Source organism: Anabrus simplex, chromosome 5 (assembly GCF_040414725.1).
Source record: "Anabrus simplex isolate iqAnaSimp1 chromosome 5, ASM4041472v1, whole genome shotgun sequence".
NCBI lineage: Eukaryota > Metazoa > Arthropoda > Insecta > Orthoptera > Tettigoniidae > Anabrus > Anabrus simplex.
Genome location: NC_090269.1, coordinates 280,354,839 through 280,378,674, shown reverse-complemented (window position 1 = coordinate 280,378,674; position 23,836 = coordinate 280,354,839). Strand labels below are relative to the sequence as shown.

At 39.1% G+C, this 23,836-nt stretch overlaps 1 protein-coding gene across 4 annotated transcripts in view; it reads right to left on the bottom strand.

The window, feature by feature from the left end:
• Window positions 1-23,602, bottom strand: part of MCPH1 (Microcephalin) — a 130,794-nt gene extending 107,192 nt beyond the window's left edge. Inside the window, exon 1 of one of the 4 annotated variants that reach the window (XM_067147408.2) lies at window positions 23,521-23,602. The gene's annotated coding sequence lies outside the window, so the exon portion shown is untranslated. Of the gene's footprint in view, window positions 1-4,204; window positions 4,338-4,754; window positions 4,787-22,592; window positions 22,713-23,520 lie in introns of those variants that run through there. The other 3 variants (XM_067147411.2, XM_067147409.2, XM_067147410.2) reach the window with 3 other exon arrangements.
• Window positions 23,603-23,836: the final 234 nt, after the last annotated feature.

Genomic DNA, 23,836 nt, shown 5'->3' with positions numbered 1-23,836 from the left:
CCCCAAGATAGTCTATTATGGATCCGGTACCCCTAGCCTCCCATGTGTAGCAGTGAATAGCCTTATACTTGAAGAATGTATTCGTAACAGCTACACCCATACTAGCACAGAAGTCCAGCAAACGCTTCCCATTCCCATTAGCTTCCATATCTTACATTTACCAATCACCCTTTCGTATCCTTCAGTTCTATTCCCAACTTTTGCATTGAAATCGCCCATTAGAACTATTCTATCCTTCTTGTTGACCCTGACAACGATGTCACTCAATGCTTCATAAAACTTGTCAACTTCATCCTCATCTGCACCCTCACATGGTGAATACACGGACACAATTCTTGTCCTAATTCCTCCAATTGACAAATCTACCCACATCATTCGCTCATTTACGTGCCTAACAGAAACTATGTTGCGTGCAATGGTATTCTTGATAAAGAGCCCTACCCCACACTCTGCCCTTCCCTTTCTAACACCCGTCAAGTACACTTTATAATCTCCTATCTCTTCCTCATTATCTCCCCTTACCTGAATATTACTTACTCCCAGCACATTCAGATGCATCCTCTTTGCTGACTCAGCCAGTTCTACCTTCTTTCTCCCATAAGCCCCATTAATATTGATAGCTCCCCATCGAATTCCATTTCGTTCGCCAAGTTGTTTCCAAGGAGTCTCTCGCCTGTCAAATGGGAGTGGGACTCCATTACTCCCATAGGTCCGAGGCTTGCTTAAAATGTTCTGAGCTCGGTAAATTCATGAAGCAGGATGCTACCCTACTTGCACATAGTCCAAGTGAGGATCTCTCCTCTAACAGGTTATGGACCACCGGTGAATTGTATAGTCCTAGCCGCCTGAGCACAAGGAGGGCCATGTCTCAGAATATGTCCGAGATGCCCACTACCATTCCATAGCAGCTGGTATCCCGACTCTCAGGACCACTTACTAGGCCACTCAGCCGTTGCCCATGGTTCACGAACTAGGACGTGACTACAGTAACCCACAAACATATCTAACAATCGGTAAATCCTTGAGACCCAGGTGCTTTAAAAACATGGACTTAAATTGTCTTGGTGTCGAATGGCATGTGAATAAAAAGGCGTGGATGACGTCAGCAATATTGGCTCCTAGCTTTGGATTTCAAGATGAAGGCCAGAAACCGTAACGCGATCTTATTGCTAAATATTGCTATGTGCCATCCAGAAATACGGCTTTAGAATGTAAAACTCTTGTTCCTTCCACCCAATACCATTTCTCATCTTCAGCCATAGGATCAAGGAATCATTCAAGCAATCAAATTAGACTATCGTAAGAGGGTTTTACGGTCATTAATGGCACACATGGATGAAGCGGACTCAGCTTTTTATTTGATGAAGAACATCAATATTGGTGATGCAGTTTCATGGACAAAAGCAGCCTGGAATGCAGTCAGCAAAACCACAATCAGGAAATGCTTTGCTAAATGTGGCATTGCTAATTCTACAGTTGAAGAACAAGCAGCGGTAGAGATTCGAAATGAATATGATGAACTTCAGACTTTTGCAATGACAGCTGGATTGATGTATGATATTGAAGCCGAAGAAGAGAATATTCCTTGCTGTGCCGATCTCGAGGGCGACTGGCAGTCCCGACTCCAGGACGCACTTCTTAAACAAGGTGATTTTACTGGAAACTTCCTCATGAGTGCATACATCGGTACACATTTTTGAAGGTTGGATTTTCTATTTTCTTTACAGGAATGCCAGCAACAATAAAAGCTTTGTAGTGATCTAACGAAAATTGTGACTGGCATTCAGAGATTGCAAAAGATGATATGAGAGTTGCTTTTGATGTTCAACCCAGAACCAATGTATGAAGGAAGTTCAATATATAATGCAACACTTTCTTTTTGTAAAAGCACGTTTATTTTATTGAAGATTCAAATACACAGTGTTATTCCCCAATCGTTTTGCTAATAAAATACGCTATTTTTCAACATAATCTCCGTTCAATGCTAAGGCCTTATGGCACCGTAATGTGGGAGGCCTATATGCCTTCAGGTACAGGTCCATGTCGGAACCAATGTCATGCTGCATCGATAACTTCCCCACCATCCAAGTAATGCTTCCTATGGAGTGCATCCTTCATTGGGCCAAACAGATGGAAGTCAGATAGCGTGAGATCCGGGCTGAAGGGTGGAAGAACAGTCCAGATCAGACAGGTTTCCTCGATCTTGTTGTGATGATGAAACACGCCTCGCCCAACGATTCACCGTGCTTTTGTCCACTGCCAGGTCTCCGTAGACATTCTGCAAGCACCTATGAATATCTGTGATCCTCTGGTTTTCCGCCAAAAGAAACTCAATAACTGCTCTCTGTTTGCTACACACCTCTGTTACAGACAGCATTTTGAAGGCTAGCTATAGCGCTGCCACCTATCGGAAATTAATGTGTACACAACTCTACAGGGCGAAGCGGGAATATTCAAAGATGTCCCTAACAAAATTCCAATTTTTTAAAACCTAAATTGGCCGAGAAATAAAATGTGTTGTATTAGATATTGAACGCCCCTCATATGTTTCAAAGCTTGTAGATGGTGTAAAACAAGATTCTCGTTTGCTCAGTTAACCAATGCTTCACATGCTTTGCAAAGAGCCATCAGTAGCCACCAAATTCCTTTACATAATTGTACAGTTTGTTTTTTAATCCTGCCAGTTCTTTTGGTATGGTGAACTAGGAAATGTTAACAATTGTCCCTTCACATCACCCGCAAACCTGCATTGACACATTTGCACTATACATAGTTTAAGGCAGGGATGGGCTATTGCTGGCGCCTTTTCAGTTGCTGACCTGAAAGCGAACAATTGGTAGCATAAATCAGGGAGAAACACACCCTCTGAGAAACAAGTTTCAGGTCACTGGACAATATGAGGCGAAACTTCTACGATATGGAATGAAAGTATAAGATATTTAAAAACATTCATGGATGTCGTAGTTTCAACAATTTCAGTGCAATTTGTAAGTTAATATCAAAAATCAGGTTTATAGGCATTTATAAGTGCTATACATAGAAACAGGCAAAAATAATATTTGCTCTAAGCAAATTATTTTTGTAATAGATGTGATAATAAAGTTCGAGCATTTTGCCTAACATCTGTTCTCTAATGATTACTCCAGATGTGGAAACAGCGTATACATTTGATGGTGGTGGATTATTTAGTTTCAGTAGACTGTGTCATCATCACTCATCGAACTCCAATACACACATGACAATGTTGTTCTAGTCACACAGAAAACTTTTGAATGCATTTAACCAAGCATATACTAGTATTGGCTTAGAACTTAACATTAACAAACCACCAGTGGCATGCGGTGAACACATTCGTTACCCCAGCTGCAAAAGTGTTTTTTAAATGTAAGCAATCGTAGCCCCCACTACACTCTGTAAAGTCAACATTACCATTTTATAAGGCTGCATTTTTTTGTGGAAAGATCTTCAAGAATATTTTCAACCACACACTCTTACATATTTCCAAATTGATATTCACAGCAGTGACGACGCCATCATAACTTAATCTAAATAGCAGATTTTAAACAATGTACTTACAGTTTCACCTGGTGACTTTTCGTTATAGTACAGTCATGGTTTTCACAAAAATACACTGGGACTATTTTTTTTACCTTAAAAAGCCTAACCTAAACTGAATCAGCAAAATTTAACTGATATTTTACCATTGCCAAAGTTCTATAGTTTCGCTCGCTTATCGAGTGTACACATAAACTACAACCAAGGGAAATTATTTGTACGATGTATAACACACATTATATTAATGGAGAATGCCACAGAACACGCAAAACCTTCACCTTTAAGCCAAAAGGAACACTACAAAAATTCACTATATACTACCATCGCAGACAACCAAATACATAATTATTTTACTTCGCGCTTAACTCTGTGTTCATACTGGGCAATCGAAATATTTTTCTGTGGCTATTGGAAAACAAATTCTACACGTGCCTTCAATGAATTGCTCGAAAAAACTTTATACATTCCGAAATCCAAAAATAAAATATATTCTACTGTATTACAATTGATTTCATAAACTGGCTATATTTTTATTAGCAAGACGATGTGCAAGTGGCTACACTGTTAACATGTTGATATTTTTCTTGTAGCCTCTAGCGTGTGGTGCTGAACAGTTCGAGTGTCAAGTATTAAAACTAACATGCCTTACCTAAGCTAGCTCACCTGTCGCCGTAAATTGCTGTTGGGGTGGGCCCACAGCCCCGCCCCTCTCCCAGGATAAGGAAGCTTCAAGTGCATGCGTCATCCAAGCGATTTAAATTTCGCTCAGGTAGCTCTCTTTCGCACTGGCTAGGAAACCCAGCTCGCTGGAGAAGCTGAACTACGGTAGTGTGAGCGTATTGTCAAGACAGCTGAACTTGGCTTGGCTTAGATGTTCGCAGTTTTTTTAAACATTATAAAAAGTGTTCAAAGGAATAATTTAAAAAATGTTAATACAAAGTTATTAACCCCAACAGCGCTGGGGTAGATGGGGTTCAGTGTACACCACTGAAAAACACAAATTCTTTACCAACCTCATATGAGGCAGTTTCTTCCAACATGATCAATAACAAGATGCACAGATTACTGAACACTTCGCTTACTTTGGCAGACACCACATTGCTTAGATGCACAAGAGCCATATTTGGTCGTCCTCTTAAAGGGGTCTTCAAGAACCATGATCTTAGTCCCCAGACCAAGTTAGAATATAATATGTTTACAATGCAAAACTGATGACTTCAGCATCACCATTATCCAGTGATGACTCAGTGACTCAGGAAAAATACTACCAGTGCTATCTTAGAAGAAAGAGTAGGCCTACACTGTCAGGATAAGTGAACAAATATTGGTATCTTGAAAGAAGCATATATCATAAGGAGTGAGGCAATGATTATCAACAGTGTAGAGAGGCAACTTTATGCAAAATGCTCATAAATGCAACTACCTTTGTATTTTCATTTCCTTAAGACAAGTAAACAACCTTTTAATGTGTTCTGAATATGTAATAAAATTTGAAATTTTCTCAAATTTTCTCCTACTTTTTTTTTTTCAAATAAGGACCGATAACCTAGCCGTTGGGCCCCTTTAAACAACAAACATTGTAACTTTTTTCAAATAAAACTTTATTTACTGTAAATCTTTTATTTTTCTTCTGGAAACTTACACTGAAGAGTTTGTACCACCCTTAGAAGTGTCATGCAGAGTTTGGTCAAATAGTTCTGCAATATATATAAGGTTCCACCAGCAGTGCAGATTGTGAAATATGTTTCGAGTAAATGTAATTTAATTCTGATAGAATACAAATGATAGAAGAAATATTCACGTACGTTATATGAATTCTCTCAGATGAATTTAATGATGCATGAATATGACTTCAGTTGATTTTGTATATTTTATTTTTATTATTCAGATTTTGTATCAATATGAATTTGTTCTTTTTTACGTTGTGCTTTGGCTTATATCAATTTAAAAAAAAAGTAACTACACAAGTTAACCACACTGAATGCATTTTTATTTTATCATTAGCTCTGAGCAAAAGCGATTTTAATTTCACATTAATATTATCAAAAGAAATTACCCATGTATCAGAATTAACTTAAAATTCTTCTTCAAATGATATAAAACACTTTATATCATATATACAGATGCTACGAAATGCAAAATATACTAATCAAAACACAAAATTTCTGATTTCAAAATACTCAAAATCACCCCCCTTAATTATCAAACCTCAACTTCAGCTTTGTGTATCCTTTATACACAGGTGCTACTATAGTAACTCTCCATTCATCTCGTATAGCTCCATCACACAAACAATAATCAAATAAGTACTTCAGATATGGTATTATATCCCAACCCATTGTCTTAAGTACCTTTCCCAAAATCTTATCAATTCCAGCTGCTTTTCTAGTTTTCAACTTTTGAATCTTATTGTAAATGTTGTAATTATCATAGATACATTTTAACACTTCTTTAGTAGTAGTCACCTCCTGTATCTGGACATTATCCTTGTAACCAACAATCTTTACAGACCGCTGACTGAATACTTCTGCCTTTTGAAGATCCTTGCATTCACACTCCCCTAGTTCAACAATGATTCCCGCAATGTCATTCATGGAACCTGTTTCTGCCTTAATTTACCTATACATACCCTTCCATTTCTTGCTAAAATTTGTATGAATGCCAATTATGCCTGCCATCATGTTATCCCTAGCTGACTTCTTTGGTAGATTCAATTTCCAAGTAAGTTCATTCAATTTCTCCTTACATCCACAGCCATTTCTTTTTCTTTCCAACCTGCACCTCCTTAGTCTGTTTACTTCTCAGTTATAATATAATGGGTCTTTACCATTCCTTACTACCTTTAAAGGTACAAACCTGTTTTCACATTCCTCAACAATTGCTTTAAACCCATCAAAGACTATGTTTTACATTTTGATTTTCCATTTTCCACTGATCATAGTTACTGTTTAAAAACTACCTCATTCCTGTTTTATCAGCCATATGGTACTGTCTAACAGTCCTACTTTTAAGACCTTCCTCTCTCACATTTATTTTTAAACTACGAAAAAAAAAAGCTTTCATGGTAAATAATACCATCTATTATTTCGGTTTCTCTATAGAGCTCATCTGGTTTTACCATCACGACGTCCAGGATATTCTTCCTCTAGTTGGTTCCATCATTTTCTGTATCGGTTGTCCTTCCCATATTAACTTATTTGCCATTTGTTGGTCATGCTTCCTGTCATTCACATTACCTTCCCAATTGATATTTGGTAAATTGAGACCACCAGCTACAGTCACGTTCCTATCCATATCGTTTCCTACATAGCTGATTATCTCATCAAATCATTCCGAATCAGTGTCAGAGCTATCCTTTCCCGGTCTGTACACTCCGAAGACATCAAGTTCCTTATTATCTTTAGAAATAAACCTTACACCTAGAATTTCATGTTTGTCATCTTTAACTTTTTCGTAGCTCACAAATTCTTCTTTCACCAGAATTAATACCCCCTCCTACCATTCCTATCCTATCTCTACTGTTCACACTCCAGGCCAGTGAGAATATTTCTGCATCTATTATACCACTTCCCAGCCATGATTCAACCCCTGTTACAATATCTGGTAAGTACTGTACAAAGGCCAATCATATTACTTCTATTCCTTTCTTTACAATACTTCTACAGTTCAACATTAACATTTTTAAATTCATTTTTCCCTATTTGACTTCCAGATCCCTGTACCCTTATCATCGCTCCTTAGGCCACCCCGTTTCCCTGAATTAACCTACCTATAACCTTTCTAAACAAATTTCTTAACTTATAAGTACCACTACGGTTAAAGTGAAAGCCATCCGAGTGCAGATCCCTATCTCCTACCAACCCATTACGATATAGAAATCTTACTCCCAGTTTGCCACATACCCACTCCATAGTCTCACTAAAATTTCCAATCCCCTTCCAATCAGTATCACTTCTACACAGCATTCCACTGATGATAATCTCCGCTTCCTTAAACTTTACTCGTGCTGCATTAACCAGATCCCAAACATCCCCAAGTATGTTGGTACTTATACCTGCTTGCCTTATGTTGTTGGCACCAACGTGAAACACTACCACCTTCTCCTTTCCCTCCTCCTCCTCTTCTACTTTCCTCAACATCTGCCTTAACCTAATTCCTGGATAACACACTATCCTGGTTCCCTTTCCTCCACACACTTTCCCCACATCTAACAATGAAATCCCCCATGACCAAAGCCTCAACCTACTTACCTCATTTGATCTCCTCCCAGACTGGTCAGCCGTATCTTTACTGATGGCTGCAGAAGCTACTTCCCTCTCCCTTTTCTCCCACCCATGACCCTGTTCCACCTGTCTTTTCCTATCCTCTACTCTTTATTTCCCTTTCCTACCTTTTCCTTTTCCCCTACTTCCACACTTCTCTGCAACTGTTCCCTGTTACTCATATTCCCTCTGTAGTTGTACATGCAGTGATTCATACAGATTTTTCACAGACACCTGTCCTGAATTCTGATGCTGAATAGAGCCCTTAGCCTGCAATGTGCTTCCCCTTAAAACAGTAGATCACCTATCTTCTACAAGTCCCTGCTTTCCTTCCCATCCGTCTTTCACACCTACTGTATCCTGTACACTGTTTGAGGGAGGCCGACTTTCCTTCCTGTCCTCTGAGAGAATCCTAATTATCTCCCTCACACTCTCCAATTCCTCACTCATACTCCTTAATGCCTGGCCACACCCACTGTTCCTACACTTGCACTTCTTAGCCATTCCTTACGGAATAATGTAAAGAAAAAATGAAAAACATATTCTGTGCACACAAAAAAATGAAAGCAAGGAAATATTGTCTAGGTTAGTACACAACAATCACATGACAATAAGGTAATTAATATACTACTACACTACCTTACTACTTAGACTATATATTTATCCTACAACACCCTAACAAAATGCTTTTTTTTTCTAGTTGCTTTACGTCGCACCGACACAGATAGGTCTTAATGGCGACGCTGGGACAGGAAAGGCCCAGGAATGGGAAGGAAGAGGCAGTGGCCTTAACTAGGTACAGTCACAACATTTGCCTGGTGTGAAAATGGGAAAAAACAGAAAACCGTCTTCAGGGCTGCCGACAGTGGGGCTCGAACCCACTATCTCCCGGATGCAAGCTCACAGCTGCGTGCTCCTGACCGCACGGCCAACTCGCCCGGTCCTAACAGCATGCAAACTGCCATTAATTACTGAATACCGAAAGGAATGCACAAAGAATTACACAATTCTGACCTGCAGTTAAGCCTATCGTAATTAGAACAATAGAATTCTAGTAAGAGGGTTCCTAGAGATACTTCTACTACACAAATATTTCACTGTAATAGAATAAGCACGCTAATTTCTAATAAGATACTACAATAATTTTTACAATACATTCAAACTCATCCTAATTACAATAGGTTTTTACTAAGCACAAACAAAATGAAAATTGCAGTTAGAGTTGGAAATTCACAATAACTACTTAAGGATTACCAACAAAGTTAAATGCATAGACAGAGTATTATTACAGTAGTCCTAGTACTATTTTAACTTATTATGCTTTAATAGAAATGAAAACTGCTGTCTCATTAAATGCAGATGTATGGAAAGGGTTACATACACACGAATATAGCAGGCAATACCGTATCTACATTACAATTCTCAACTAAAATGTGATTATATGATTATTACAGCTGGTGGATTACTATTATTCTCCCTACTCCATGGGACAGAGAATAAAGTGTCCTTAAATGCTGAAATATAAGAGGTTGTCTACAATCATTTCTCAAAAATCTTCTGTCGAAACTACACCAGGGACTTGAATTGCAATTATGGGGATATAGGAATTTGATTACTATTAGATAACCGCTTATAAATACTGAAAATTCGCCGGGCTGAGTGGCTCGGACGACTGAGGCGCTGGCCAGGCCTTCTGACCCCAACTTGGCAGTTTCGAACCTGGCTCAGTCTGGTGGTATTTGAAGGTGCTCAGATACGTCAGCCTCGTGTCGGTAGATTTACTGGATTTAAAAAACTCCTGCGGGACTAAATTCCAGCACCCCAACATCTCCAAACACCGTAAAAGTACTTAGTGGGACATAAAGCAAATAAGATTATTATTACACTGAAAGACCGAGGGTGCGAAGTATAAATTACGGACAGTTGAACTACCTAGTGTAGTCACGTCTCAGTTCGTGAACCATGGGCAACGGCTGAGTGGCCTACTAAGTGGTCCTGAGAGTCAGGATACCAGGTGCAATGGAATGGGAGTGGACATTTCTGACATATTCAAGCTCATGGCCCTCCTTGTGCTCAGACAGCTAGGACTATACAATACACTGGTGGTTCTTAACCCGTATGAGAAGAGATCCTCACTTGGACTATGTGTAAGTAGGGTAGCATAATGCTTCATGAATTTACTGAGCTCAGAACATTTTAAGCAAGCCTTGGACCTATGGGAATAACAGAGTCCCACTCCCATTTGACAGGTGAGGGACTCCTTAGAAACAACTTGGCGAATGAAATGGAATTTGAAGGGGAGCTATCAATATTAATGGGGCTTATGGAAGAAAAAGTAGAACTGACTGGGTCAGCAAAGAGGATGCATCTGGATGTGCTAGGAGTAAGTGATATTCAGGTAAGGGGAGATAACTAGGAAGAGATAGGAGATTATAAAGTGTACTTGACGGGTGTTAAAAATGGAAGGGCAGAGTGAGGGGTAGGGCTTTTCATCAGGAATACTATTACATGCAACATAGTTTCTGTTAGGAACGATATGAGCGAATGATGTGGGTAGATTTGGCAGATGGGAGGAATTAGGACAAGAAATATCTCAGTGTATTCACCATGTGAGAGAGCAGATGAGGATGAAGTTGACAAGTTTTATCAAGCATTGAGTGACATCGTAGTCAGAGTCATGAACGATTTATATGCAAGAGTTGGAAATAGAATTGAAGGATACAAAAGGAAAATTGGTAAATGTGGGGAAGATACGGAAGCTAATGGGAATGGGAAGTGTTTGCTGGACTTCTGTGCTAGTAAGAGGTAGGCAGTTATGAATACGTTCTTCAAACATAGGGCTATTCACCGCTACACATGGGAGGTTAGGGGTACCAGATCCCTAACAGACTATATCTTAACCAACTTCAAATTCAGGAAGTCTGTTAGGAATGTACAGGTTCTCTGGGGATTTTTAGATGATACAGACCACTATCTGATCTGTAGTGAGCTATCTATCTCTAGGTCTAGGATAGAGAAAGTGAAATCTGTCTGCAAATGAATAAGGATAGAAAATCTCCAGGACGAGAAAATTAGAGAGAAATACATTAATAGGATTAGTGAGAAGTTTCAAACGGTAGACAGTAAGCAGGTTCAGGATATAGAAAGAGAATGGGTGGCATACAGGGATGATGTCATAGAAACAGCAAGGGAATGCATAGGAACAACTGTGTGTAAAGATAGGAAAAAGCGAACGCCTTGATGGAATGATGAAGTGAGAGCAGCTCGTAAACGTAAAAAAGCTTATCAGAAATGGCTCCAAACAAGGGCCGATGCAGACAGAGAATTAATTGTATGTAGATGAAGGAAACAGAGCGAAACAAATTGTTGTTGATTCCAAAAGAAGTTGTGGGAAGATTTTGGTAATAACCTGGAAAGGGTAGGTCAAGCAGCAGGGAAACCTTTATGGACTGTAATAAAGAATCTTAGGAAGGAAGGTAAAAGGGAAATGAAAGTGTTTTGGGTAATTCAGGTTAACTCATAATAGATCCCAGGGAATCACTGGAGAGGTGAAGGGAATAGTTTGAACATCTTGTCAACATAAAGGAAATCTTCCTGGTGGTGTCACGAACAACCAAGCTCATGGGGAGGAGGAAAATTATGATGGTGAAATTATGCTTGAGGAAGTAGAAAGGATGGTAAATAAACTCCATTGTTATAAAGCAGCAGGAATAGATGAAATTAGACTTGAAATGGTGAAGTATAGTGGGAAGGCAGGGATGAAATGGCTTCATAGAGTAGTAACATTAACATAGAGTGTTCTAGCTTGTTTAGACTTTTAAAATATATAATTTGTAACCTCGAGGTGCCCTGAAATGCAACAGTTGTATTCCTCCATATATCAAATGGTCTACATTATATATCGATCAGCGAGGTCTTATTTATCGAACATGATTTTTATATATATTGAACAGCAAGATTTTAAATACCGAACAGAAATATTTATTATAAATTAGTGTACTTTAGACATTATACGAGTGTAATGACATGAGAAAAATAGAATGATTCTTAATTAGAAATCACGAAAGTAGAGGCAATATTAATACAGATTAAAATATCCTGCTAAACACAAAAATCAGTTTCTTATCTCCACCCTTCCACAGAGAGCGGAACATGTCTTTAGTCTTCCTCGTTTCTTTTCTTTCTCTTCAATTCTTCCCGGTACTCCTTTGAAGATATCGCGTATGTTTTCCTTATTCTAAACCAATGAGGTTTTTCTGGTATTCGAGGAGCCTAGCGAAAATCTTTGAAAGAATCCTCACTACTACTTGAGGTGGGTGAGCAGGAAAGTTCCGAAGCAATTTCATGCTCATTCAATATTTTCGGCTTGTGAACTTTCACTCCACTTTTCAAAATGACGGCACCAGGAAAATCCTTCTTGGGAGAAGGTACATACAACACCTCAAACGTTCATCATTCTGCGTGAAATCATCTCTACCTCGATCACCATCATCTTCTGATGAACTGTCTTATCGTTTCAATCTGTTTAGCCGATATTGTTTCACGTGTTGCACTGTACCAAATTGTAACACTTTTCCAATAAGCATACAAATCTGGTTCACCATCATTCTGTTTTTCTCCATCACGTCTTAGTTTGCCATTGAACTTATCAAGAATGCGATGAGGCAAGAATTCTTCCAGGTCATCAAGCACACTAACTTCTGACTGGAAGTAAAAAGGGATGAAGGGCTGCCTTCGTCACTCTCTTGCTGTTGCCTTCCCACTGGAGTTTTCAAAATATCTGCAACACATTTTGTGTAGTCCACAGCGTTGGGATCTAGTGGATAGAGACCACACTCATGAAAGGCACTTTTCACAATATTTGGCCTAACAGTATCATCCCAAACTTTCTTTAACATGGGTGCAAACTCTACCTTGGTTACTGATGCACAGAGAGTTTGTATTTTCTCGTCTTGAAGAGCATTTTCCCATCCTCTCTTTAGAGGTGCAAATACCCCCACATCTGCTGGTTGCAGAAGATGGGTGGCGTTAGGGAAAAGGCAGTACAACATTGATGATGATGCTTGTTGTTTAAAGGGGCCTAACATCGAGGTCATCGGCCCCTAATGGTACGAAATGAAATAACAAAAAGTACAAATTCAGCCACTGACCAAAATAAAATAAAAAATGTCATGAAGAATGAATGGATGGACATGAACCCAACAAAAGCAAACAAACAAACAAACAAAAACAGCGGATCAGACTCAAAAAAAGATCGTAAATAATAGTATTACTGACCAAGGGACCACTTATAAAGCACAATGATGCTTGATGTCTAAACGGGTGCAAAATCCATGTCTAAGGCCCCACAGAATGGTACATGTTGCGAGTAAAGTAGAACCATGGTATTTGTCATGTTGGGGTACTAATCAAAAGTAGCAAAGATAGCAAAGACTCACGGTGTTCCACACAAGATGGTACTACTCACAAGTATTGTACTTCGTACAGGGAACGCAGACCTATGGTGTTTCTCACACAATGGCGCCACTCACAGGAAACGCAAACTGATGAGGCTCTTCATCTGGGTGTACTAATCACGGGCGCTGGTATTCCCATGTGTTCCTCACATAATGGGCACCAATCACAGGTAACGCAGACCAAAAGTGTCGCTCATATAGTGGTACAACACACAGGCTACGCCCAGACCCATGGTGTTGCTCACATGGGTACGACGCACAGGTACTGGAAACCCCCAGGCCAGCCTCTTTACCGCTACGAATCACAAACCTATTTTGTACCTAATTTAGTGGTACTACTCTCAAGTACAGGCGACCCATGGTGTTTCCCGCATGAAGGTACGAATCAAAAGTAGTTTCATGGTTCTAATAAAATCATCCCTTGGTCGCCTTGCCTCTTACGACAGGCAGGGGATACCGCGGGTGTGTTCTACATGTGCGTCCCCCAACCGCGAGAGGTAGTGTGTTTGGTCCGCGAGAGGTATTTTATTTCCCTCAAGTCCGCCGGCAAGCCGGTTAGGACCCCTCTATCCCCCACCTGAGACGCGCCATGTGGAAGTATCACCTCTCCCCCTGCTACGCCAGCGTAGTAGGTTCGTGGCAGTACAATATTATTCCATGGTCATGACAATATTCACTGACTTGAAGGGATAAGTGACTCCTGTGTCTATCAAGAAATAGAATAACAGGAAGTGTAATTTTCTCTAATAATGTTATTTGCTTTACGTCCCACTAACTACTTTTACGGTTTTCGGAGACGCCGAGGTGCCGGAATTTAGTCCCGCAGGAGTTCTTTTACGTACCAGTAAATCTACCGACAAGAGGCTGACGAATCTGAGCCCCTTCAAATATCACCGGACTGAGCCAGGATCGAACCTGCCATGTTGTGGACAGAAGGCCAACGCCTCAACAGTCTGAGCCACTCAGCCCAGCTATAATTTTCTCTACCTCTAACCATGACCTAAAGTGTGTTGAAGGTAGTTCAGAAACGTTGGGGCCTTCATCCAGCCACTTCCAGTTTTCTCGTAGATCCACAGCTCAGGTACACTATCTTTGATAAGTTGCTGAAGTCGTATGTTGCTGTAGATGATCATTGTTGGGGCACAACCCCTGTCGGCACAGAAATTTCCGAGCACTGTTATGCCTTCTTTCTCTTTAGAGGTAGCCGTAATTATGAAGCTGTTCCTCTTTGACTCCAAGGAATTTTCCTGAAACGTCATGGAACAGAAAATTTGTCTCGCCTGCATTGAAGATCATGCTTGGGTCTTGCATAATTGATCTTACATCCTCAGATTCCAGGCAGCGCAACAGTCCAGCAAACCAACCATGTATTCTCTCTTCTGAGACAGCAGCCCTGCCCTTGCTAATGGTTTCAGCCTTCTTCTGAGACAGGGAAAGATGCCATCCCATAAAACATTTGAACCAGGTTTTACCAGGTCTTCCATACTTAAACAGTGAACTCCTTCCTGATGACTGCATAATTTGCTGAACAGTGTCAAGTAAATTATTTTTCTTCAAAGGAAATCCTCTCTTAGCCATGTTGATTACCTATTCACTAACGCCCTCTTCTTCTCTCTCTTTTCGTATGTTTAGATACCTGCCTTTGCGACATCATGCCGGACTTAACCTGTTGAACAGCTTCAGACAAGGCAGATAATGAATACTGACACCGTTTCATTTTTTCAACAGGTTTAACTTTGGCTTTTGGGACGATTCCCCCGCTGGACGTCTTAAGTTTGACCATTGTCAAGCTCTGAGCACTAGTTAAGGAAATAAGCAACAACTGCAAAGAGAAATATTTTCCGCTTTCTAGTTTTAAATGGCTAAAATGTAATAAAATAGGTTCTTTCTTTTCCAAAAAGTGTGGGGTAACTGCCCCCACACACCGCTTCTTATCGACGCCACTTTATTTGCAGACGTCAAGAAACCTTGGATAGAGACAGGATTGTTCAATAAAGAGATTAGAACAACGTACGGCATCAGACAGACACAAGACATCGTAAAAGAAATCTGACTATACCCGATGAGGTTCAAATTCAGGACCTCTCAAGTTACAGATAGGCGCCTCAGCAGTCACGACCACAGAAATCCAGGAATCATAAACAGCCTATTAATTTTCAGTGGCATTTGATATTAAGGGTTGTTTTACTATTAAATGAACCTCATTTATCAAACGTCCTTTTGATATTCTAAAACGGGAGTCAAATATCGAACAGTATTTTATTTTACAAATAAATATGAAGATAGGTGAAAACTCACAATACAAGAAATTAATAAGCATGTAGGTATGCTAATACAACCTATTATTTATAAGATACCTTCTGAAGACAATATTTTACCAGCAAAAAAAGATAATCACAGGGACACTGCGCCTTAGTAACAATACAACGATCTCATCAAAATCCCGCCAACTCCAAAGTTCTGAGACTTTCCCGCGTTCACCAACACGGTAACGAATTCGACCTAACGATTGGCATAAAGGTAAGTTTGGAAGGGTGAATTTAGAAATTTCCAACTTTTTGATATCCTTATTTTGCAATGGGATGTGTGAACTGTTCGATAATTAAAGGGCGTTCGATATATAGCACCATTACCCTACCTTCAGATTGGACAAATCAGTAATTGCACTTATTTATAGGCAAGGGAACAGGAAGGATTGCTACAACTGATCAGTATACCAGGCAAAGCTATTCACTGGCATCGTGGAAGGGAGGGGGCGATGAGTGGTTGATTGGAAGTAGGATGAAAATCTATGTGGTTTCAGACTACAGAGGGGCTGTCAGGATCAGATTTTCAGTATGTGCCCAGGTAAATGAAAACGTTACGAGAGGAACAGACAGTTATGTTAATGTTTTGTAGATCTCGAGAAAGCAAATGACAGGGAACCGAGGGAATGTTCGCCATACTGGGGGAATATAGAATTAAGGGTAGATTATTAAAATCAATCAAAGGCATTTCTGTTGACAATTGGGCTGCAGTGAGAAATGATGGTAGAATGAGTTCTTCGTTCAGGGTACTTACAAGGGTTAGACAAGGCTGTAATCTTTCACCTTTGCTGTTCGTAGTTTATATGGATCCTCTGCTGAAAGGTATAAAGTATCAGGGAGGGATTCAGTTCGATGAAAACATAGTAAGCAGTCTGGACTTGGTCTTAATGGCAGATTGTGCCGAAAGCCCACAGTCTAATATCTTGGAACTTGAAAATAGGTGCAATATGTATGGTATGAAAATTAGCCTTTCTAAGACTAAACTGATGTCAGTAGGTAAGAAATTCTACAGAACTGAATGTCAGATCGGTGATACAAAGCTGAAACAGATAGATGATTTCAAGTATTTAGGCTGTTTCCCAGGGTGGTAATATAGTAAGCGAGATTGAATCAAGGTGTAGTAAAGCTAACGCAGTTAACTCGCAGTTGTGATCAGCAGTATTCGTTTTGTAAGACTGAAGTCGGCTCCTGGACGAAACTATCTTTACATCGGCCTGTTTTTAGACCAACTTTGCTTCACAGGAGCGAAAGCTGGGTGGACTCAGGATATCTTATTCATGAGTTAGAAGTAACAGACATGAAAGTAGCGAGAATGATTGCTGGTATTATTTTTAATATACACGTATTTGTATTGAATAGGTGGATATTAAAAATAACACTTGTAACATACTTTGTATTTACGTACATTTCAATATGGACCTAACATGAGAATTATAACATGTAATGATTGCTGGTACAAACAGGTGGGAACAATGGCAGGAGGGTACTTGGAATGAGGAATAAAGGCTAAGTCAGGAATAAACTCGATGGATGAAGCTGTACGGATAAACCGGCTTTGGTGATCGGGTCTTGTGAGGTGAATGGAGGAGGATAGGTTACCTAGGAGAATTATGGACTCTGTTATGGAGGTTAAGAGAAGTAGAGGGAGACAAAGAGGACGATGGTTAGACTTGGTTTCTAACGATTTAAAAATAAGACGTTATCGAATTAAATGAGGCCACAGCACTAGTTGCAAATAGAGGATTGTGGCAACATTTAGTAATTTCACAGAGGCTTGCAGACTGAACGCGGAAAGGCATAACGGTCTATAATGATAATGTATGTATGTATGTATGTCGAACTATGGGAAAATTTGCATCCCATGGAAGGTTTACATGGGACATAGGACATTTTCCTTAAATTTAGGTTTATCCCTTAAAATTCCGGACATCTGGCAACCATGATGACACTGGCAGAATCAGAATTAATGACAGGATGGTTCTATTACTATTTGTGACAAAATCACCAATAGTGAATGGTTAGATGTTGTTCACATTAAAGCAGTGTATGCAACAAAAATCACGTCCAACACTCCAGTATCGATCTATTTTATCTTTGGCACCAACACCTGCTACTAGCTCACTAAAGGGGGAGGTTATGGGTAATATTGACGTATCTGCTACTGACAGTGACAACTGTTCCTTTTTTCCAACATTCATTATGTTATGCGAGTCTGTGGAGAGCAGAAATTTTCAGTGCAATTCCTGCCCTTTTGTAGTTGTTTTTATGAAGTTGCTTGTGTTGTACTCCATCTATTTCATCTAAATTAGATTTTTCTTTATATCGATTTCAATCATTTACTTGTCTTTTTATGGGGAAGAATATATTCACCAGACTGTTTATGCAACCTGATGATTCTGAAATCCAAACCCAGAACGTTGCAGGGTTGTGGAATATTCACTATTTACCAGATGCATGCATAAGTCCTTTCCGGTTTCACTAAGAGATGGCACCAGCGAACAGTACGCAGGATATGAATTTGACACGGACATCAGTTTGTTCATCTAACATTAACCTACCAACACACACAAGTTGAGCCCGCTAAACACTAGCGTCTGTGTTGTATCCTTCAGTGATCATGTCGACATTTGTGCCAGAAAAAGAACATCGGCACGCATTGCTTTTCTTATTTAATCAAAAGAAAACGGCTGTAGAAAGTCATCGTTTGCTGGTAGAAACATATGGAGAACACGCTCCATTGATAAGAACACGTGAGAAATGGTTTTGACAATTTATATTGGTGATTTCAATGTGAAAGACAAGTGTGTGCTCTGGTAGACCACAAAAGTGTGAAAACGAGCAAATGCAGGCGTTACGGGATGATGACCCAACTCAAACTCAACAGCAATTGGCATAAGCATTAAATGCGTCACAAGAAACAATCAACAGATGTTTACGAGCAATGGGAAAGATCAGCAAACTCGGTAAATGGGTCCGACACGATCTGAATGAACAGCAAATGGAAAATCGCAAAGTCACTTGTGAAATGCTGCTTCAATGTTACGAATTCTGTACCGAATTGTGACTGGTGACGACGATTTTATTTTGAAACCCCAAAGCGGAGAAAATTGTGGCTGTCACCTGGCGAAGCCGGTCCTTCAACACCAAAGCCAAATCGCTTCGGCAAGAAGACCCTGCATTGTGTCTGGTGGGACCAAAGCGGTATTGTGTATTATGAACTCTTGAAGCCCGGCGAAACGGTTAATGCACAACGCTATCGCCAATAAAGGATTCATTTAAATCGTGCATTGATTGAAAGACAACCAGAACGGGCCAGAAGACATGGGAAAGTGATTTTGTTACGCAACAATGCGCCGTCTCACACAGCAAAACCAATAACAGGCACCTTGAAATCACTTGGATGGGACATCCTTCTGCACCCGCCGTACTTCCCCGACCTGGCGCTATCTGACTATCACCTCTTGGGGGCACGAGCTCGCAGAGCAGCACTTCAGCAATTTCGAGGAAGTTGGAAAATGGCTTGATGAATGGTTTGTCGCAAAAGACAAGTAGTTTTTCTGGCATGGTATTCATAACTTACCTGAAAGATGGGCAAGGGGTGTAGAAGCCGATGGCCAATATTTTGAATAAACAAAAAATGAATTTCCCTTGAAAATTGTGTGTTTTCTTTGCCACAAAAACCAGCAAAAACTTATGCACACACCTGGTACATATTTTTTAAGTTCGTGTACTGTATATCCAGAGGCAGAGGAACTCTACTCAAAACATACAGGGGAATCATGTTGAGTTTCCTTTGTGACGTCGTTCAGAAATATTTGGGGTAGGGTGGGGAGTATACAATCTGAAGATTATCTTCCAAGTAGCAAGGAGGCATGCTATGTTGTGGCCAGTGAGTTAGTAGGAAGCAGCAGATAGCAAGCAATAAGACGAGGGTGAGCTTGGAGCTAATGCTGCCTGCACTCCTCACAGACTACCCACGACTCACGCTGAGAGTATCACCATGCACTGGCAGCCCTGACAGTACTCTGTGCCACAGAATTGCAGGGAGGAAGAGTGGGACACAAATGATGCCAATATACTTTCTGTGCCAATTACCGAATACTGCTGAAATCACATGTTCTTTTGGTGTATGTTTAAGGGTGACTAATGTTTCTTCAACAGGTTTGTAGCAAACGAATGTTAGATATATTCAATGAAGCTATTGTAGAGTAGGCTGTTACTGTTCGTTATGGCTTTGTGTCAAGTTCTATACTATATGTTTGATTACTTTGTCCATGAACTTGGCTAGTTTGTAAGCTGGAGCATCTGCAGTTGATGACTGGACATACTGGCATATTTTCTTTGCATAATTTGGACTGAGAATTGTAGGTGCAGTAAGGTGTACTTGTACTTTTTTTATAAATGTTAGTTCTGCTTGGGAATTATCTGTTCGGATTCCCTGATTTGTTTAGCATTTCTTATACGAATTAAGAACCGAGATTGCCAGCTCAGGAAGTGGCTGAAAGAAAGTTCATTCTATCATCTAAAACTGTACCAGTAGTGGTGCCACATATTTCACAATAACCACCTATATCATATGCCATGGCACAAAATTTTCAGTCACCAATATTAAAATATTCGCTCGTCACATATGACAACAGCAGATGGCAGCGATTTTTTATTGGTTTACATTTCTTAGACTGTGTTCCAGTATAAGAAATCTTGTTTCTGTTTCTAATATTTAGAAATGTTTTGTACGAGATACTTTGTGAAAGAGCAGGTTAAAATTGCCAAAATTCTGTCCTGCAAGAGTTTTTTTATGTGCCAATATTTGAGCTCCTTCAAATATGACAATGACATGGGACTGAACCTGCCAACTTGAGCTTGGGATGCCAGCACTGAAGTAATTGGCCCAGCAAGAGAGTGAATCACCTAGTGTTGAATTCAGTTCATCTTCCAATTCTGTGAAAAGAAAATGTGAAGACATCAAAACATCTTTTCCTATTAAAAGGAAGTTCATTACAGATTGGTTAGGCCATTTTGGGTGGTTGTTATAAGATGACATGACTAGTCACTTAGTATGCAAATATCATAAACTGATGCTGGCCAATAGAAACGATAAGAAATGGATCAGAAGTTGCTCTGTGCCATTTAAAAAGGAATTATTTGTTTTGCATACCGCTAACAAGAGCTTAGTGTACTGTAAAAATGTCACCAGCATAATGGCACAGGACTGTATAGAAGAAATTAAATAGGGAGGCAGGGGAATATTATTTTATAACTTTGATTACATGTGTGAGGAATGAAATTAGTGCAGACCAGAGTATTTAGAATGGATAACTGCCTTCCAACTTCAAATTCCATGTCCTCATATATGTTATCACTCCATTTTGGATATCAGCATTAAGAAGTGAACTAATTTGCTTTTCCTATAGTTATGCAGTTTAATCTTACTCCAAACGTGATAAATGCGAGTAAAGATAGGCCTAGGTCTAATATTATATTTGTTCTTATATTACACCAATTATTACTCACATACACAAATACGCCTAAAACACCAGATAGGTATTCTTGTAAATAATTACCATTATTATATATTATGTGAATGCATTTTCAGATGAGAACACTACGATCAAGCTGCACAACAAATGGAAATTTTTACTATATCATTTTCAACCAATCAACATAGATCTGCATCGAGGGCTGCCGCCCAAGTGGCAGATTCTCCATCAGCTGTTTCCTTTGTCTTTCCTTAAATGCTGCCAAACAAGTTGGAAAATCAAACATCTCCCTTGATACATTATTTCAATCCCTAATTCCTATTCTTATAAACAAACATTTGCCTCAATTTGTCATCTTTGATTTCCTACTTTATCTTCACATTATGATCTTTCCTACCTTTTAAATATCATTCCTTGCCTTCGCTCCACTGACAGCTCAGAACACACCATTTACTCGAGCAGTTCATCCCCTTAATCACAAGTCACCCCTGCCCAAAGTTTCCAACATTTCTGTAATGTGACGTAATTTATTAGTTTCATCTCCGCGTTGATTTATGATGACAATGAAAATTGAAAAGACTGCTCCTCCTAACCAACACAAAATGTACTTAAATAATTATATTTTATTCAGGACTAGTTTCGACCCCTTTATTTTGGGTCATCTTCAGCTTTATAAATAAACTTAACATACAAATTAGCAAACATTAAGAAAAACTTATTTAACAAACGAAGAGTAAATGGGGCACATCATATTTGATAAAAATTAAACATAGATTTCAATATTTAGTCAGTTTGAACTTTTTAAAGATTTGTATTAATCTCGAGGACCTTATAGCTCTGATATATATTAATACACCTTTGTATATGATATAATTAAACCATAGTGTATATGACTCATTAAACTCTATTTAAATTACCATGTAACAATCCTTCGTTCAGATTACAGTTCGTGTTGATCCTCGTGGAAATTTTAATTTGACTGTTATGTACACTGATATAATTAAATACGTCTGAACTTCTGTTAACACAATAATCTAAAATTTGGTCCATTTAACTTATTTATAAAACTTCTTTACTAACATCATGTATTAGTCTCCTTGACGTTTAAAATCTTAGAACACGTCCTGGCATCGGGTATAGGCCAATGGTCGAAACTTATCTTGACCATCTAGAATACAATGCAGGCCTAATAAATAAAATAGATAATATATTTTTCTTTGTTTCCTAAGGTAAAAACAAAAAAATTTCTATAATTTACAAAAGTGACACGACTAATACATTAATAATTTGTTCATATTTATTTATAACACTGCCAATTCATAATCACCGACTAATTTATGCAATGTAAACAGTACTGTACATACATGGGCATGATTTGAAGTGATCTGATAGAATCTGAGGATGTTATTGTACAACGAAGCATGTCATTTTTTGATTAATAGTGTGTACTGTTTCTGTAGGTATGTTATGTGTTATATATTATGTGCTGAACTAGTGTGTTTGACACACTGAAAAGCTTTTAAGTTACATTACCTTATTAAATCCTCTTAGCAGGCGAGGAACTTGTAACAATAAATTCAGTCAGGAAAGATTACGTTTTTACACATGGGATTTGCAATCCATTCTTTCCTAACCATCATTACGGTACTTTTTCTGTGAAAGAATAGTCCTTGGAATATTACAAGTTGTTTAGTCACCTTCTTGAAGAATGCTGGGCTGTTAGGCAGAACCGTTTCTTAATTCCTTTTCAGGCAAGTCATATGTCAGCGCATAGCTCTGCAAACATTATCTAGCAAAAATGTATTGGCAATATTTTTAAAATCAAACACAAAAAGTGGCTCAGTATTCATTGTGCTTGTAATAATACTACATATCAGTTTTCTCTCCTGTATTCTTAGCAGAGTGTTTATCAAATTCTGAAATAGATCAGAGTATATTTTAAGAACTTCGAACTGAGACAGTAACTCTGCCTTTGACTCAGCCAAGACAGAGTCCTTACCTAAATAGTCTGACAATATGCACACATTAGTTAGTCGACGTCAACTAAGTTATAAATTTTCGGGTAGGAAACCTGGAAACAGATACGTGTTGCAGAATCACAGAACAGATATTAATAATTCGTTCGCTGTCTGCAATATTATACTTAACCTAAAAATGGGACAAACTTATTAGTAACGTATAAAAGAAAATATTGGCTTGGAGTGAGTCACAATAGGGACGGTATGAAGAATATCAAGTGAAAATGCAAAAGTACGAATAGGACTTGGTTGTCAAAAATTGGAGAGTCCTCTTTTAAACATTTTACACCCTGATTCTAAGGCAGCACCTTACACCGATATCAAAACTGGCAACTTTTCAATCACAGATACTCTCTTTAATGGATTATTTGGAACATTACGCTGTTATTTCACAAAAGCACAATCCTATCTACATAATGCTCGTCACTATGCTACAAACTCACGCTTTATGCACAATCACAATTGACTTGACACCAAGCATATGATCTGTTGATTTCCCACAGCCACAGCTCTGATTAGAGTTTGGGTCGTTCATGAGCTAACTAACTAGTTCATTTGAACGACTCTTTTATTTGAACTAGTACGAGTTCGTTCAAATCACCGCAGTCTCGATCCTCGAGAGGATCGAGACGGCGGTGGTTCAAATATTTTGAACGAGTCGTTCACGCGAGCATGTTAGAGGCAAGACCAACTACAATATCTCAGACCTTAACCGACCTATCGAACCTGTCCATAATGGCGGCAGCTGGAGTGCTAGCA